The following is an 18,218-nucleotide window of genomic DNA, read 5'->3' as shown; positions in this document are numbered from 1 at the left end:
GGCGGCTTTCAGGGGCTGCCCGATACACAGGCGGCGCTGCCGAAAGGAACGGGAATAACTAAGTGCTGTGAAGGTATCGTACCTTCACACAGCCGGGACAGACCGTGCTCCCCGCGCCGGATGGCTCGTTTGTTCCGCGGCAGATCCATCACCGGGGTGTTCCTAATTCGCTCAGTCCCACGGAACCATCACTCAGCACCACGTACGGCCAGATCATTTGTCCCCCTGTCAGAACGCACTGATCGGCATCAAGCTCCGTACGCTGGGGAGCACTTCCCAAAAATCTGACAGCTCCCACAGGCAGTAAAGAGTTGGAAATGTGCCACACACAACTTTTTCGGGATGGAAAAATCTTACGGAAACCGTGGCAATTACAGTATCAATACTCAGGAAAGCAAGACTCATTTACCATTCTTGCCCCAAATGCCCTGTGCAAGCAATTCACTTGTCTCCGTGTGTGCCACCTCCTTATCTGTCTGCCTCCTCTCTGCCTTCCTCCTCTGTCTGCCCTTTGATTTTGACTGTAACCTACTGAAACTACGTCAAAAGATGGCTGGCTAACATTTTTTTTTAAACGCCTGCCCAGCAGAGAATTAATCAAGATGAAAACTGGTTTCCTTCATGAAGCATCTTGCCAGTCTCAGCACAAATCAAGAGACACGGGCAGCAATTAATTAAAGAACAAATTAGTAAAAGTAAAATGAGCTGGTTTTGCACATAGCCTAAGCAGTTCGCCCCTGCAAACCACCCTCTAATTCTGTTAATTTACAAACTGCAAACTTAGAGTCTAATTATTTCCCTTCATTTCCTCCACAAACTATAAATACACTGACCATACCTTGTGCAAGCTTTAGAGAGAAAGAACCTGAGCACAAAACACAAGGGTAATAACTCCTGCACCATCTGTTTCAGTAACTTTGATGACTTAAAATTTTTCCACCTTTTGATTTCCCTAATTCTAGAATTCCTTTTCTACTCCCCTCCCTTTCCTGTACAATACGAACTCCGCTCCCATAAAGAAGTCCTCCTTCCCTAGCACATAAAGATGGTCCAATGGAAGCAGATCTGTTCCCTGAGTTCCCAATATACTATTAATTTTTCCTGTGGTACCAAACAGTTCTGCCTCCAACCTTTCTCTTCACCTGTATTACAACTAGACCAATTTGGTAATAGATACCCAAAAATTATTCAAGTATTTTCTACATTTTCTGTCAGTATAGAAAAATGCCTGTGCACAGAGCATCATATTAAATGGTGAAAGAAAAACTGGGTATAGCTCAGCACACAAATTATGCTGAAGCAGTGACAAGTCAGATAACTGTTATTTAGCAAGGGTGCCCATGGTATCACATTTAACAGAGGACAATTTGGCATATTTACCGTAAACTAGACAACTGAAGCCCAAAGGCAGCTCATTGCTATCTGGATAAGAAAAGGGTTAGAAATCATTTGCCTTCCCCTTTCCTGAAGGCAAGAAATCATCAATCCTTAAAAGAATTAAGTCCTTAATACAGTGGAATAATTCATAAAGCTAAGATCTAAGGTAGAAGGAAGAGTTTCTAAATGTTTATTTTAAATAAAAAGTAATAAACATAGTGGATATATTTCAGACAGATGCAGAAAATGCATGAGGAAGGCTGAGATCCTGCATAACCCTTACAATAAAGGGTACTTTTCCTCCAACCTCTTTTCACCATCATCCCGTAGCACATCTCATGGAAACGACAACTTTTTTAAGGCACTTAAGTGTAAAATGTAGCTCTCAAGTAGTTGCTGTTCTTTCTTATTACAATAACAACAGCTAATTAGAAACACAGTCATTTAGTAAACAGGCATTACAATCATTATTTTATTAAATCTTCTACACCAGGAAACCCAGTCAGGATCTCTAGCCTAAATGGGAAATCCTTGAGAAAGCAATGTTGCACCAACGGGCTAACTGCAGCTTGGATGACATGCTTACATGAGGGAGGGATGTCCTGCATGGGGATGGAGGGAAATCAACAAAAGGAGAAGGGCTGGTGTACTCTACTCTTGCCCATCCCTGGTGTGAAGTGAATGGAAAGGGCATGCTGGGGCCTGTGCTGACATTTAAGCAGTTTAACAATAAAGTAATGTATGAACCAAGGAGAATAAACCTTGGAAGTACTGCATCGCTGGGCCATTGTGTCTAAAGGGTGACCCAAAGGGCAGGCAAACTAGAGCTTTCACAAAACTTTTTGTTAATGACTGAGCCTAAAATCACAGTGTGGACCTAGTGACCTCTGTTCACCTCTGCTTAACATCTATTTTTTCTCTCCCCAGCTACATCTCTATATTCCCATCCTGTGGCCAATTCATATTGATTCCTCTACACAAGAAAGCAAGCACTGTGCAGTCTCGCCAGCAGAGGTTCAATTTGTATTGATTCTGGTGGCACGCTACCATTTAGGTTATAACAACTCTGTCCCTGCCACTTTGAGTGGAGTGCTGGTAACCCTTCACTGTCTCCAGCCAAAACTCTGGCCCTGAAAGAGAAGAGGCAGCAGTCTCACTCTAATGACATCAGGTGAACTCCAGGCAATAAACTGTAAAAGGTTTGGGCAACAGGGGCAGATCTCTTAACTGTGTTATGCCTCACACCCTTTCTCTGAGCAGCCTCAGCTTTCACCTGAAGACACACAGCTGCTTGTTCAACCACACTCTGCACCTCACCCTGAGCTGCACAGACCCCACACCACCCCCCTCATTATTTTGAATACCACTTTCTCTTCTTCCTACATGATTTAGCACTCAGGATCACAAGACATCAGTGCCTTCAGCTCACACAAAATGCAGCACTAATTCACCTCCTCGTTAATTTACTCTCACAAGTCCTTTAATGGTTGCACTGGTTTTCCCCCTAGTAATGCCTCTGGTCACCGTCTTCAAAATTCTGCATACCTGCTCCATCCTCCTAATGAAACAACCCACTTTGAATTAACATCAGTATATTTCGTTAAGAAGTGATCCACAAAATAAAATTTTTAAGAACCCTGCTAGAAGGTATTAGTGAAATACACTATATAAAACAGGGTATGGATGTCACAACTGCCCCCGTTCTGCAACAAAGGAGTGTGCAAAGGCATGCACATGACAGGTGACATCAATCCCAGTAGCTTCAGTGAACAACATGACTAAGATCAAACATTACTACAAGAGTGGCATCTTTTTGTGAGTTACCAGATTTGCTTCACACCACAGTACTGAAATCAGCTGAGGGTGATTAACTCATGAATACATTCCAAATGCTCAACTTTTAAATTTCATCTACATACAGAGATCACCACAGAAAAGTGTTAATCAAACCTGTCTGACCCCACCTGTCTTTTTCTTCAGCAATATGCCTGGAGAGAGATCCCTTGTTTCCTCACCCTGTGCACTCTTTGCAGCTACTGTTTGGTTATGTTTGATTCAGTGATGCAGGTTTTATAAAAATTGTACCTCTTCCAACAGTCTAAGAGAAACATCTCTTCTGACTGGAAGGTGAAACAAAGTTCAGGGCCAAGCTGGTTGTTTCAGGTAGGAGGAAAAAAAGCCTTGTGATGGAGTCTTTGACTTGTTTGTTTTTGTATATTCATTTTGTATGAATATAAATGACTAAAAGAGCAAAGCAAAGAGAGTGAGAATATTATTTTTAACCTGTCAGCCTCACACTGCCACAGGTTTTCAGTCTCTGCTCAACCGTGCCCAAGACTGTTTAGCATCTTTGTAAGTGACATAGTGGGATACAGCACACACTCGCCAAGTTTGAGATGCCAGCCAGCTGAGCGGTGCAGTCATCACACCTGAGGGATGGGATGCCATCCACAGGGATCTGTACAAGCTCTGAAAGTGGGTCCATGGAAACCTCACGAGGTTCAACAAGGCCAAGTGCAAGGTGCTGCACCTGGGTGGGGGCAACCTCCCACATCAGCACAGGCTGGGGGATGAAGGGATTGAGAGCAGCCGTGCCCAGAGGGACCTGGGGACACTGGCCAGCATGGCCAGCAGGCTGAGGGAAGTGATTCTGCCCCTCTGCTCTGATGAGAGCCCATATCCAGCTCTGGAATCCTCAGTTCAAGGAAGACATGGACCTGTTGGGAGTGGGTCCGCAGGAGAGCCCCAAAGCAATCAGAGGGCTGGAACACCTTCCCTCATGGGAAAGACTGAAAGAGTTCAGGTTGTTCAGCCTGGAGAAGAGCAGCCTTTCAGTACCTAAATGGGGCTTAAAGAAAGATGGGGACAGGATTTTTAACAGGATCTGTAGCAATGGGATGAGGGGTGATGTTTTTAAACTACAAGAGAATAGATTCAGACTAGATATATATATATATATATATATATATATATATATATATATATATATATATGGAAATTTTTTTTTACAACGAGATGATGAAATACTGGAGGAAGTTGCCTGAAGGGGTTGTAGATGCCCCATATCTAGAAACATTCAAGGTCTATTCAAGCAGCAATCAACAAGTTTCCTCCCTAAATCCTGCTCGCTCCTAAAAATTCACATGGTGCAATGAGTCTGCACATGTTGCCAGAGACTTTAAGCAAGGTGCAAGTGGGTCAGGAGGAGCCATTAAAACCAGCTCCTGAAGTAAATGCCAGGTATGTTAAAGCAGTCCCCTAAGAAACAGGTAAATCAAGCAGTATTCAGTTCTACTCTGGGCTGCAGGTCCTTCAGCTCAAAGAGTATGACCGTGGGCCTGTAAGCTGAGGAAATCTCTAAATCTTTTGTTTTCAAAAGAAATAGGAATTTTTTTTAATATGTGATGCAGAAGATAGTATGCTTCACTGCAACCTCAAACTTACCACATACCTAAGAAACCACACCTTCCCTTGTGTTTCCAGGTTCCCTGTTCGTCCACTAACAGTTTCAGTATCTGTAAAAGGTTATAGTTACTGGAAAGGGTTGAGCCCTGGATTGCATGGGCAGGAGAACATAGTCAGACATTCTAGAGATTTCCTCAGCTAATACAAAAATCTGTTGATATTCACAGTTGTACCTACAACAACTTGAAATATTTACTGATGCCTCCAACAAAACTTTGAGAACACATTCCAGGCACAACCAATTTCACTTATATAGCAGACTTCAGGGTTTGTTATTCGTTTGGTTTCTTTCATTTTCTTTATTTTTTTTCTTTATAAATAAGGAAATCTGCATTAAAAAAATCTTCAATACTTAATAGCTCATCTCCTTCTGCTCACATGTCACCTGAAGTCATGATCTTTGGTTTATAGCTTAATTAGTTGCTATGGAAATAACATAATCATAGACACAGAGAAAATATCCTAGGTATGATTTGCAATGCTCTTTATTTAAGCCTGTGCACAAGTAACTTTGCAGAAACCTCATTCCTTTTTACATGCTCTCATCTGCATAACTGCTGCCATCACATCTGCTGGTGGATTCAGACTCTCTGCTATTCCTACATGCATGACTCAGGCTAAGGGCATTTCTTTCACCCATACTGGAGCATCTGTGTGTTCAAACAGTGCTGAAAGTGTACATACACAGAATTGCTGGTGCCAAGGCAGACTAAACAAATAAACTGTCTTAAAAAATTATCTGGTATCAGCACCCAAAACTCCATGCACCACAGAGCTCTATCACCATTTGTGCTTTCTGGGCTTTTGTCATCCTGTTCTTTGCTAATGATTTCTTCTGTCCAATACTAAAATTTTTAGAATAAGATTTCTCGTTTCCCAGGAAATTCTGTATATTTGAGCCCTACACAGAGAGGATTACTGCTGCAGATGAAAGACAAGCAGTGCCAGTCTGCAAATTCCTGAAGAAGCAGAAAGCCTTTTTCCCTACTAATGTCTTCAGTAATAAAGAATGAAAGAGCAGAAATAAAGAACCCATCTGACATTCCATACAAGAAGAATTGTAGCCCAAATAAAACTTTTGTCAAGACCTATCTTTGCAGTGTCAGCAAGTCCTAGCAGCACAGATGCAATATATGTGCTAGTTTTCTTAAAATCAGGTTACTTTCTCTAACCTGAGAGATCCGCTGACATTCAAAGAAACTCCATTTCAAACACACATGTGGTACTCTGGATCTTTCTGTCAAGTATAAAGTAATCAGGCATGAAAATCTTTAAACTGCACAGTTCCAATGAAAGGAGAAAGTTATTGTGAAAGCAGAAGCAGACAAAACAAAACAATGACTTAGAAAAACTCAAGGATTCAATAGCGTTCACTAACTAATGTCTGCCTTCTAACATCTTTATGGATTTTTTCCTTGGAGACTCAAAATGGATTCCCTTCTTGTCTTGCATCCTTAAAAACAGGACTAAGGTTTCGCACGCATATGAGCATGAAGCAAAGTTCACATAACCGTATTTCAGCTCCATTTCCAAAGCAATGAAGGCCCAGAAGCGCTCACTGACCCCACAGGCACCCGAGCGAGAGCTTAGCATATTTAAGAATCAGGTCACAGAGAGCCCATTCCAACTGAGTACTCAACCACAATTTTCACTGCTTTGAGATATTCATGTACTAAAATAGTAAGCATACATTAAATGCTTTCATGAGTGTGATTGGACATAAGCAGGAGAAATGCAGTGTTTCAAAGGCTTCAGAACGAGCTGAAGTCTGCATGTGCTGCTGTAGCAGAAGGAATTCCCCCCGAGCACACACCTTTGAGGCTGATCCACAGCTCTCCTGGCTGGGAGGTGCCTTCAGCCAAAAGAACAGGGTTTGAAACGGGGTGAGGAGCTCTCCTACCAACAACTCAGTCAGCAGATGTGGGCGAGCATGGCCAAGACCCCAGGACTGGCCAGAGAAGTGATCTCTGCTGCTGCACTGCTGGGCCTGCATCCATCTCTTCATAGCCAAAAGTCCTTAATTTGCTCACAGCTCCCTTAGGCTCCCCTTCCAAAATCCAAAGGTGTGTTGGAGAATACTTAAAATTAAAAAACTGAAATATAAAAGAGCCTCCAACAAATTAGAAGTGTGTTTGAAAGGGAATAATAAAAAAAAACATTAAGTGATAATTCTATATTAAGATTAAAACGTAATAAACTTGCACAAAGAAAATGTAAGTGATCATATATCTTCATACATATAAGATTAACAGCTATTGTTTCTTTTCTTAATACTGTATGGAATTGCCAGAATTGTATCATCCCAGATAGTAAAAGTAAACAGCAGTGGACCTCTTATCCTTGACATCTCTGTAACCATTCAAGCAAAAATAAAGGGGCTTCCAATATTAAAAAATAAAATAAATAAATAATTCTTAGCAGGAGCACAAGCTTTGGCTTTTTGATTTGCTATTCTGAGTATTCATAAGAGTGAACAGTCAAAAATAACTTGAGGACTGCTAGCAGCACATACACATTTAAATACATATTTGAACGGAAAACACATACAAGTAAACAATTTAAAACAATAACCTAGGATTTACAGCCCTAATAAGCATATTAGTGAGTACAATAGTGCTAATGCTTGAAATAAAAAAATTCTTTTGGAATAAAAAGTATCACCTGCACTAGAAACCATATATTTGTATTTACTCTTCACATCACCACAATTCAGCTCTTTTTATATATCACTGTCAAAATCTGTAAGTAAATTCATGTTCCTAAGAGAACATCTACACAAAATGAAGAGGCACCTGTATTTTAAGGCAGAACACATGCCTTATCCTTTCTGCAAAACACACCTATATTCAGTTACCAAAAGAGAGAGAGAGAAACTCATCCCTATTTATTACAGTGCTTAATATGCTATGTAACTTTCATCATGGAGGCTTTGTTTGGACAGAAATAAGGATATAAGTTAGAGTTTTAATGATACAGAATGAAAGATAATTGCTCATAGCAAAGGTACTACCAAAGTACCTGTTTAGTCTTTAAAGTCATCACCTATTTCGCATTCTGTATTTAATCAACACCAAATTTGTGCCTAAATCATATCTGAGCATTTGTGCTCAGTGTTTCCTATTAGTCTGTAGTAGGCTTTCAGACATTCCCACTCTGTAAGAAACACTTGTCATAGGACCTTTGCAAAATGTAATCCTGCTAAATCTAAGCTCTAGCATACGCTAAACTGCTAAAAATGCAAGGTCAACCTCTTCTGCAGTCTGACCTCCAAGCAGTTTGTTTGCTGTGTTATATTTATGAGGATGTTTATGAAGGCAGATTTATACACTAAAAATGATTCTGCATCAAATCACCAAAAAGCCTTCTGAAAAGAAGCTTTTTCACATAAAAAAGATATCTGTTCCATTATGGTTTTCAGAAATGACAGGAAATGCACAAAGAAAAACCAGGCCTCCTGATTTCTGTATTCTGCATTCCTGCCTTTAAACAGGATTTCTTATTTGACAGGGAAAGAAGACCTCCCTAGAAGAATATTTATTTTACATGTATTTCCAGATACCTAAAGCATATTAAGCTTCTGCATAGTTCTGGTATTGCTAATGATATTTATCTCAAATAACACATGATTATGAGCCTGTAAAACTTTAATTAAGATGCTTTATAAGCTTTTATAAGTGTCACCCAAATCTATGCTGTAGGGTAAACTGTACTTTTCATTTCTATTTGTGATGTTTACACTGTGCAAAGAGATTCATTACAGTAAAAGCTATTTATTATTTCTTAGCTGGCTACACAAATTCCTTGGTCCAAGTCCATCTGGATAAAGCACATAAATAACTTTTGTTTGCTTCCATTTTGCTTGGAATTCCTATGTGGTTGGTCACTAAAAAAAAAAAAATCATTTCTATGAGTGGTCAGTGGAGGTGGCATTAAATTTTTTATTCAAGACAGAGGCAGGATGATTGAGTCCAATACTCCCTTTACCACTGTGGAATGGGATTTCTTTATTGGTCTGTTTTGGACAGGATAGGTGTGACAAGTACAACAGGACAGATGTGACAGGGCACTAAAGCTCCAAGAACTGGGAGGAGAGAAGAGCTGACATCCCCACCTGCAAGGACTCCCTGCTGACCTGCCAGCTCTGTGGGGCAGACAAGCAGTCCCAAAGGCATCCTGGACACCTTTTCCTTCAGACAGGTCTTAGACCCTGTCCTACAGTAAAATGCACCTTTCTTGCCTAACAAAACAATGAGAAGAATTTCAAGCAAAACACACCCTTACAAATTTCTTAAAATGCAACCCAAAAAGAAACCAAATCAGCTTCTCAATAAACAACTGAAACTAGAGAATGTCCCTTTGAAATGGGTAGGACTCACAGTGCTGCATGTGGCAGTCTGATGGCAGCTCTGGTCCTGCTATGAGCCCAGTGTAATCCTGGCCTGGCTTAGGTGCTGCTTCAACAGCAAACTCTGCTAGAAAGGGAACCAAGCCAAAACTGGCTTTGGCAAAACAGAGGTGCAAATCAGATTTTTCTTCATGGAGTAAGTTACAGACCCCTCAAACTCAAGCCTCTTGCAGCTGGAAGCTGACAGCTTCAGATGAGAGGAATTTATCATTATTATTTTAGTATGAGAGCAGTTCACTGATTGCAGCTTGACAACTCAAGTTAATTAGTTGATGAAGGGTCTGATACACTCTGGCTGGCTCCACATCTGTGGATGATGACACAATCAGTAGAATGAAATCCATACTTAAATGGTCTTTGGTCTTTTTAATCCTAAACTACAAATCACAAAATCCACATAACAAAACCTAGAGATCAGAGGAACTACACAAGAGGTTCCCCTTTCTCTAGCCCTCGGGACAGTCTTGTCTCTACTGCTTAGTGAAGCTCATAAACAGACAGACTTGACTTCAAAAGCATCCTCTTTTTCTCCTGGACTCCCAGTGGTTCTCAATAATAAGATAACTGGTTTGAGCACAGCCTGGCAATGTTCCCTTATGGCTGCTCTCCCCAGCAGGGAAATACCAAGCTGCAGGCTTTCCTCTGCTCCTGCCAAACACCAGGTGGGATTCACCCACCCTGTCAAAGGGATTATGTCAAGATCATCTGGCCCCACCTATCAATGCTCTGATGCTATTTTGCATCAAAACTTACACTCTGTTTCAGTTCTTATCAACTGACACCTAAAATAGTATGTGAAGCCATGATGTCCCAAGCTCCTAAGAAATACCAGAGAAGCACAAATGGCAGGGAAATTTGGCTGGAAAGTGATCTGTGTGGGGCTGGAGCCACTGAAAGCCACTAGACAGTGAGGAAGGGATAGAGCATTGCCTGTTGGGAACAAAAACAGGCTGTTGCTGGTAGATAGACCTGGAGCCTTATTTCAATGGGAGCTACTGTAGAAATCCAGCCATTCCTCTGCCAGACTCCACATGTAACTGCAGAGCATAGTGGTAAATCTCTCCATGGCCTCAAGCTTTTAGCAACAAGAAAAGCATTTTTTTTTCCTCTGCCTTTCCTATTCAGGTTTTTCACTTTTCAGGGCAGAGCCTGCTTCTGTCTCCCCTTTTTACTTAGCACCTAGAAAGATGAGCTGCACTTACAAGTGCTCTCTTAAATCAAAAGCAGAAGAGACAACTGCAAGAACCCCTGGGTATATCTGAGATGTGATCAATCAGAGGTTGCTGGAGAGCAATCAAGAGAAAGGAAGTCGCTTCCTACAAAGACAATGAAATTCCAAGACCAGCAGCTCTGGTTCCCAGAAATGATGGGCAGAGTATGTAACCCAGCAGCCATCTCACCTTGGTCTCCCCAGTCCTGAAAGGGGCTGCAGAGAAGGGCACACAGTTATGGGCACAGAACCACTATTTAGTAAGTAAGAGATGTACACAACAAACAGAAATGGCTGGGCAGGGAACCTGCTTCTGACATGCTTTAATTTCATTTTAATCATCCACACAAGGACTTTGTCAATGGAGCCTGTATCCCTCTAACAGAAACATTTCAGTCCTGGATCACTGCATGTCTACGCTTCTTGAAGTAGCATAAAAGCAGATGAAGATTTTTTTGTGTATGTTATAGGACTGTTTCCTCCCAGTCTGACAGTAGCACAAAGCAATTAGCTTCAACAGCTTTCCATTATTTCAGTTTATTTTTTTTGACCATGCTGAGTTCTGACAGAAGAGATGTTCCAGTGAGGGCCATGCTTTATTCTACTTCTACTACGCTGCTATTGAAAATCTTAGGATGAATCAGGACAGCACAGATGCTGCAATAATGTTTGCGCATTCAAGGGACCTCAAAGATTATATTTTGTTATTACAATCTAAACAAAAAACAAAAACACTTTTCATCTTGACATTAATTTCTATAACATGTCTTTAGAAACAAAACAACCCCAAAATTCAATAGACTGTACCCAGGATGGCAATGCCTCAAAACTTGAAGCAGCATGTTGGCATTTTTCCCAGAAAAAAAAATATATACCTGTGTATGCACACAATTTTTTTTTTTTTTTTTTGCAAGATCTGAAGCTCTGGGAATTAGTCCCACCTCAGTCAGTCAGAGGCAGAGACAGGCTGGTCTGTGCAGTGCTCAAATGTTTGAGAAGGAGTTTGATTACCTGAACTGTGTGTGTGCATCAGAAGTAGTGAACAGAAAGGCTCTCTCAAATCCATGATGCTGAAGCCTTATTCTTCCTACCCAACACAGAGATCTTAATTTGAGGGCTGCCTGTGCTTCCAGGACAGAGTTATTGGACTATAATAAGCAAGCTCCTAACAGTAGGCTGATGAGATTAAAAGAATCCCGTTGGTCATCCCCAGCCAGTTGTGAAAAAATCCCTACACCAATAGCAAGGCTGGCTAGGGCTTTTCTGTGGGATCAGGTTACAGAAGCTCCTAATCTTAAATCCTCCACCCAACCTACTGTGATGATGTCTGCAGCTCTGTCTGAGCCAGCCAGAAGTGTGACTCATTTTTTGTGGTAACAGGGAGGAAGAAATGCAGTTCCACACACACCCTTACACACTCCTGAAGAGGCAACTGAATGCTGTCCAAACCTTAACTATATGGCATGACAAACCGACAATTAGCTAAGTAGACTGCTTGATGGATAGGGCTTTAAATAAGGATCTTACAAGGGGGAAACTCTGGAACAGGCATTGCTATTGTCACAACATTCTGAGCTGTCATGAAACCACAGGACCAACAAGACAGCTATATAGGCTTCACAACTGTGACTGAAAAGGAAAGAAAAGACCCTGGGGGGAAAGAACCTATTTAATTGCACCTGTACTTCACATCCATCATCAGGACATCATTCCTTTCCAAGAGGGCAGGAACACAGGAGGATTTGGGTCTGCTCCAGACTCCAGGTTACCTCCCCATGAAGCAGAAAGAGAACAGAACCACTGCCTTCTCCCACTGGAGCTGGAAGAGGTGTTCTCTGTCAAACCATATCAGAGGTCACAGGCAGGTCAGTCCCTGTACAGAGGTCAGCGGGCCCAGCACTTTTGACACCAGCTAGATCCAAAAGTGGTCTGCCTCTAAAACCCCCCATGTTTCCACTCCAAACAACCCTGAAGGTTGCTGCTCCTCCATCCTGAAGAGTTTTAGCAAAGGGCTTTAGCTGCTGCACCCCATTTGTATGCCTCTGATGGCTGCTTGTGGAAATCAGTTTCACTCACACAGCTCTCCTCTCTTTGGGGTAAGAAAACAGTGCTCCCACTTCTCAGATTTCTCACTTTGTGTGCAAAGGAGGGGGATGGAGAGGCAAGGATTTCAGAATAGTAAATACCCAGAGTGACTTGACAGCAAGCCAATCATCACTTTGTAGTGTTCATGGCAACAGCTTTTGGCATTGCAGGCAAAAAAACAAATCATTACACAACAAATCAACTACAATCTTGTATTTACAAGGCAGATTTTCAGTGCAGCCAATTACTGTACATGCTGTGGTGACTAAAAGTCTTATGCTACCATTTACAGAATATCTATGAGATGATTCAGTTTTAATGAAAAAATAATTGGGGAATGTACTAAATAAATAGGGAAGATGCGTTTCAGCGGAAGCTGGGTGCCTGTTTTCCTTCTATGCATGTGAAAATCTGCCTCTCACCAGTATAGTAGAAACCTATTTTAGCCACAAAAAAGCATTGTTTCAAATATTTGCTTCACAATTTGCTATTCTTCTATGATACACTGGTTGGCAGTTTCTTTTCCCTGACTGGCTTACTCCTTGGACCTTTCAAAGGTTTCAGGATGGTTCTAGACATACACATACTGAGTATATTTTAACAAGCATGTGTCATTGTATACACTTTCACAAAAAGCTAGATTCTTAAGAACTTCACTGATGCCCCTGAGGAATGGTTAATTTAAAGGTTTTTAAATTTATTTTAAGACTCCTTTTTTGGGGTTGGACTTTGTCAGAGTTGAGCAGCAACTTGCCAGCTCATTTTTCTTCTTTAGAATCAAGATCAAACATCTCTCTAGATAAGAGCATTGAAGCACTGTTCACTTAAACTAAATATGCCTAAAATAAATAAACACCATATGCTAATTAACCTTTGAGTTTTGATATGAATCCCTCAGTGGCTCAAGCTCTTCAGTCATGATTCAGATGTGTAAGCAAGATTTTCAGAAGCTGCAAAACAACTTAACTACAAGTAAATCAAAAGCACTGGATGTTTACACCAATTGAGAACCCAGCCAACCATCTTAAAATTGCAGAGGCTTCCACTCAGGTAAGCACCATGCTGAAGTACTTCTCCCCCATGGATATGCTGCCTTTTTCATTCCTGTTAATGCAGTAAGAAATATCTGCAGCAGCATTTCTGAACCATGTCCTGGGATTTGCTTAGAATTCTCTCTTTCTTTGAGTACGGGCTCTGTTTGCCCATTTCAGTTGAGCTCTGTGTGCCAAGGCTCAACTCATAGTGTTGACAGTGCTGGCACAGGTGAGATGCCCTCCCCCCAAGCTGTCACCACCCTCACTGTAGAGGCAGCTGCCAGCCCAGCCTCAGCATCTATGGGGGACCCTCACATGTCAAATGTTAGACTCCCTCTTGCTCCTCCATCTGGGAGCACAGCCATCCCCTTTCCCTCTCAAGGCAAGCAGCCAGGAAGAGCCAGAAGTCACTTCCCACTATTATTTGCTACCTGACAATCCACGTACCAGAGCCAGCTTCATCTGAGAATCTTTTAGATCTAATTTTCCTTCCAGGCAAAAGGGTAGCACAACACTGCTGCCAAGTATGTTTTGTTATAGCTTCCCATTGCTGCTGAATATTACAGTTCATTCCATATCAGGCTGTTCATCACAGCTCTGTTTTATGTTTTTCAAAGTGTTTTGGAAAACACATGGTCCGAATGAAGGCTGCCCAGGACAGTAGCACAGTGCAATACTGCTGTAAATTTCCCCAGAACAGATAAGAGGAGGAGGAAGAATAGCTCCCTAGGGTAAGGACTAACACAGCCATGGCAATAAGAAAGCTACTGGGATTTATCAGCTCAGCTAGTGCTTATTCCAAAATTCAAATGTTCTTTTCCTTCTCCCTGTGTGGGCCAGTCTAGTGCACACTGAAGTCAGCAGGAAATCTGCCTATGAGACTGAAGGGCACATAGGCAAACTTTAGAGAAGCTTTTTCATTTAGAGAATAACAAAGTCATCTCCCTATAGATGTGGAAGAGCTAAATATCAGACATCTACAGCTACTTTACTGACAGCTCCCGTTCTATACTGATTCTCTAGTGTTCAAAAACCTTGATGTGCCTCTCGATGTACTGAACAAGAGGATTAGATCTGACCTTTTGAGAAAAGAAGCAAGGGAAAGTTGGGAGTCAGTCTACCTTGCACATGAAACAACAAAAAGGACTAATACTTTGTCCCTAAAAGTTACAGAGGCTTTCACACTGAAGCCATTTCAGCCATTCCATTTCTTACACAATCCTCCAGTGCTGGGTACATCATTCAATCCCTGTGCTTCAGTTCTGCTCTCCAGCCCTTTGATTTTATACTATCTCTCATCAGCTCCTTGAGGTTTCTAGGTAGCAGTGCACCACAGATGGGCATTCTGTATGACAGACAGTAGCAAGATCAGCATGATGATAGTGGCACAGAGGAGGTACCCAGCACACACCTGACATATGGTCATGAGCACAGGGACATGAACACAAACTCGTTAACACATAATATACACTGAGATGCTTTTTAATGGTGTTAAAGGGTACCAAGAAAGAGCTTTTCTAACTTTACTGTCAATTACCACTATAACAACTACTAGTCTTCATTAAAGTGTTTTCTGCTTTTACTACAAGAGCAATTACATATAGTTAGTCCCTCCAATGTTACTTACTCTGTGCTCCATAATTACAATGTCTGGATGAAAACTCACTTTAACCAGAACAAGTATTACAACTCATGGGTTGATTTGATTCCTGTGAGACAGGTCTGAAAATGGAGCTGTCCCATGTTTCTATTATCTTGGCATTGTCCTGAAGTAGTTCACTAACAGATAGCACTCAGTAGAAGCGAGAGAAAACACCACAGAAATGGGAAAACACAGTATGGACAGGTGGTGATAGTGAAAAGGAGTGAGACATGCTGTCATCACATAAGGAGTATTTTAGCTTTGCTTTAAAAAAATCACATACCAAAAGAAGCTGCTAGCCACACAGTCAAAGCCAAGAATTTCATTGGATTTGGGCAAGTAGTACAGAACAGCTTCATATTTCCAAAACATACAGCTTTTCCAGAGTGGCAGCTACTGCATTACTATCATGCAGATGCAAAAACACAGCCCTGGAGCCACTTGTCCAAGGTCTGAGTAAACAGCAGAGTCTACCCCAAGTCCTTCTCTGCCTTTCCCCTCTCAACAGCCCCTCTCTCAACATATTCACATATGTTTGCAAGAAGGGAATAAGTTATTGTTCAGCCACAATGACAAATCTCCACAAAGGAAGGGTTCACTCTTTATGGCTGAGAGATATATATGTTGAAAAGGTGCAAACAAACACCTTTGAAGCCAAACACCCAAATGTCAATAATCAAGTTTAGGTGCTTGGCATGCTATCTCAGATGAAGTCAAAGAATTATTTTATAACAAGTGCATGTGGAAGCATAATGCAGTGTAGGCAGGTACTGCAGTACAAGTTAGTATTCACTAATAAGCTAGCATTTCTCAAAGACCAAAGGACAGCTTTGCCACAGAGATACAACAAAATACAAGGACATGTCAGATGGATTTTGGCAGTGGATGTTATAGCAAGTAAAGTACATATGAAATAAGTATTAATAAATGTACCCTCCAGCTGCTCCTCTTACTCTTCCTTTGTTACTGACACTTATAAAACAGTATTTGGCTCACAGAAAGATCTTGTTCCAACTACTTTTTCAAGACATGCTTCATAAATACTATTTACAGCATAAATCATACCTTAAAACAAATTATATTTAGAGGAAATTATCTCCAAATGTAGTTGCTTAGTATACGGAGTAAAGCCATCCCTTATATTAAAATTCACATCTGTAATATTTTAGCCTGCATAATAGAAAATAAAGGAACTACACAAGTCCACTTAATGTATCTTTTCACAGCTTAAAATATACTTCTCCCCAGTTTTTATTAGTTTTTTTCCGAAGAGGTAAAAAAGCTGAAAGCTTTCATAGCCTCACAGTCCTAGAGCCTTTTATCATATTGCTAAGGTGAGAAATGCGCTTCAGTTGGTTTCACCAGCACACCCCACATAAGACAGTCTTTTTAAAGAAGGCTCATAAAAGTCTCTTCAAGAAAGATGCTGCCAGAGCCTGAATCAAAGCTGATGGATAGGAATGACTTGATCAAAGCACAAGAACAGAAAAGCATTTTTATTAAATTATCTTATGCTTAAATGTCTTTCTACTTTTACTCATTGATCTGGGCTTTAACAACGCTCTTTCCAAATCTGTTGGTGGTGAGAGACCTTTTGTGTACTACACCATGGCACATACCCCACCCACTGGAAGTAACAAAAGCCCTAGCCAATAAAAATGAAACTGGATTTTTGAAGACAAAAAGTCACTAATGGGTCTTTTTTTATTATGCCTGCACCTGCAATTTTCTTGGTACTCAAGATAGAGTATTGGTCTAAAATCATCGCCTTATGATGGTGATTTAGGGCAGAAGAGCTGTAATTACTATCTAAATCTGATAATTCATATCAAGCAATGAGGTTCTAGTTTAGATTGCTAATTTACAATTAACAAATATGGAGGGGTGAATAGATATTATGCCATTTCTTCACTTCCTTTCTCTTGGCTTTTTATCTACCTCACACACAAATACTCCTTTCTGATAAAAGTGGGAGCTTCCTGGCTTTCTGGTTCAGTACCTTCTTCTGACTTGGAAATTATTCTGAAATACATATTTTATTGCTGATATTCTGTATATTAACTAAACCCAAACCAAAACAAACAGTAAACCCCGATTTTTGCCTCCGCCATAGGTCTGTACCAACAGGGAAAGCACCATCAGCCTCACACAGAAATTGCACAGGGACCCTAATCTGTCGGAAGATAAATGAACAGAAAGCCAAGTTTCCAAATGCCCTCTGCTGGCACCTGTCAGCATTACTAACAATTCCACCCCGTTCCTAAACGACCAAGCTCATTGGGAAGGGTTTGCGTTTGAAGACATCATTCAGGGGCTGCAGAGCCCGGCTGCGCTCCTGCCACGGCACCCAGCAGCCAGTCCCCAGCCCGGGATGTGCCGGCTCACAAAGCCCAGCGCCGCAGGGAGGTCACAGGCATCACCCAGCCCCTTCCCACATCCACCCCAGCTCTGGGCACACTGCAGGGCTACAGCTGCGACAGCGGGAACAAAGTGACAGGTGGTTTTTGAGTTAGTCTACCCATTTTCCCCCAAATCAGTGGATTTCCAAGCATGACGGAATGACCACAGTATTTCCAATATGCCCCTTAGCCATCCACTAAGAATTTGAAAAAGTTATTAGGAACTGGTACAGAAAAAGCCAGGTTCCTTGATATTCTGCTGTGAACTGCTATTCCTTTACTATTACCTTGAAGTGACAGATTGTCACACAGATTGTGTCTGATGATGTTTCAAAGTTATTTTACACTTCCACCTTAACAACTAAGCCACGTATCAGAACAGACCAACAATTAACAATACAGATTGGGAATACATATCGTGGAGGGATCACCAACTTTCTGAAGGAGATGATTCTGCAGTTCCATGGTGGAACCCACAAAAATAGCTGCTGACAACATGGGCCTGGCAGTACAGACAGCAACAGGGCTGCCTTTTTGACTTTGCACTGGCTTAGCACCTGCACGCATGACAAATTTTAATTTTGTCATCCTTTGCCATATT

General features: G+C 41.3%; 1 protein-coding gene across 2 annotated transcripts in view; it reads right to left on the bottom strand.

The window, feature by feature from the left end:
* The window catches only part of TSPAN4 (tetraspanin 4), a 418,694-nt gene that overhangs the window by 192,974 nt on the left and 207,502 nt on the right, over nucleotides 1-18,218 (bottom strand). The window lies entirely within an intron of this gene.

This window comes from Lonchura striata, chromosome 6 (assembly GCF_046129695.1).
Source record: "Lonchura striata isolate bLonStr1 chromosome 6, bLonStr1.mat, whole genome shotgun sequence".
In the NCBI taxonomy this organism is placed as follows: domain Eukaryota; kingdom Metazoa; phylum Chordata; class Aves; order Passeriformes; family Estrildidae; genus Lonchura; species Lonchura striata.
This window is presented reverse-complemented; position numbering and strand designations above follow the sequence as displayed.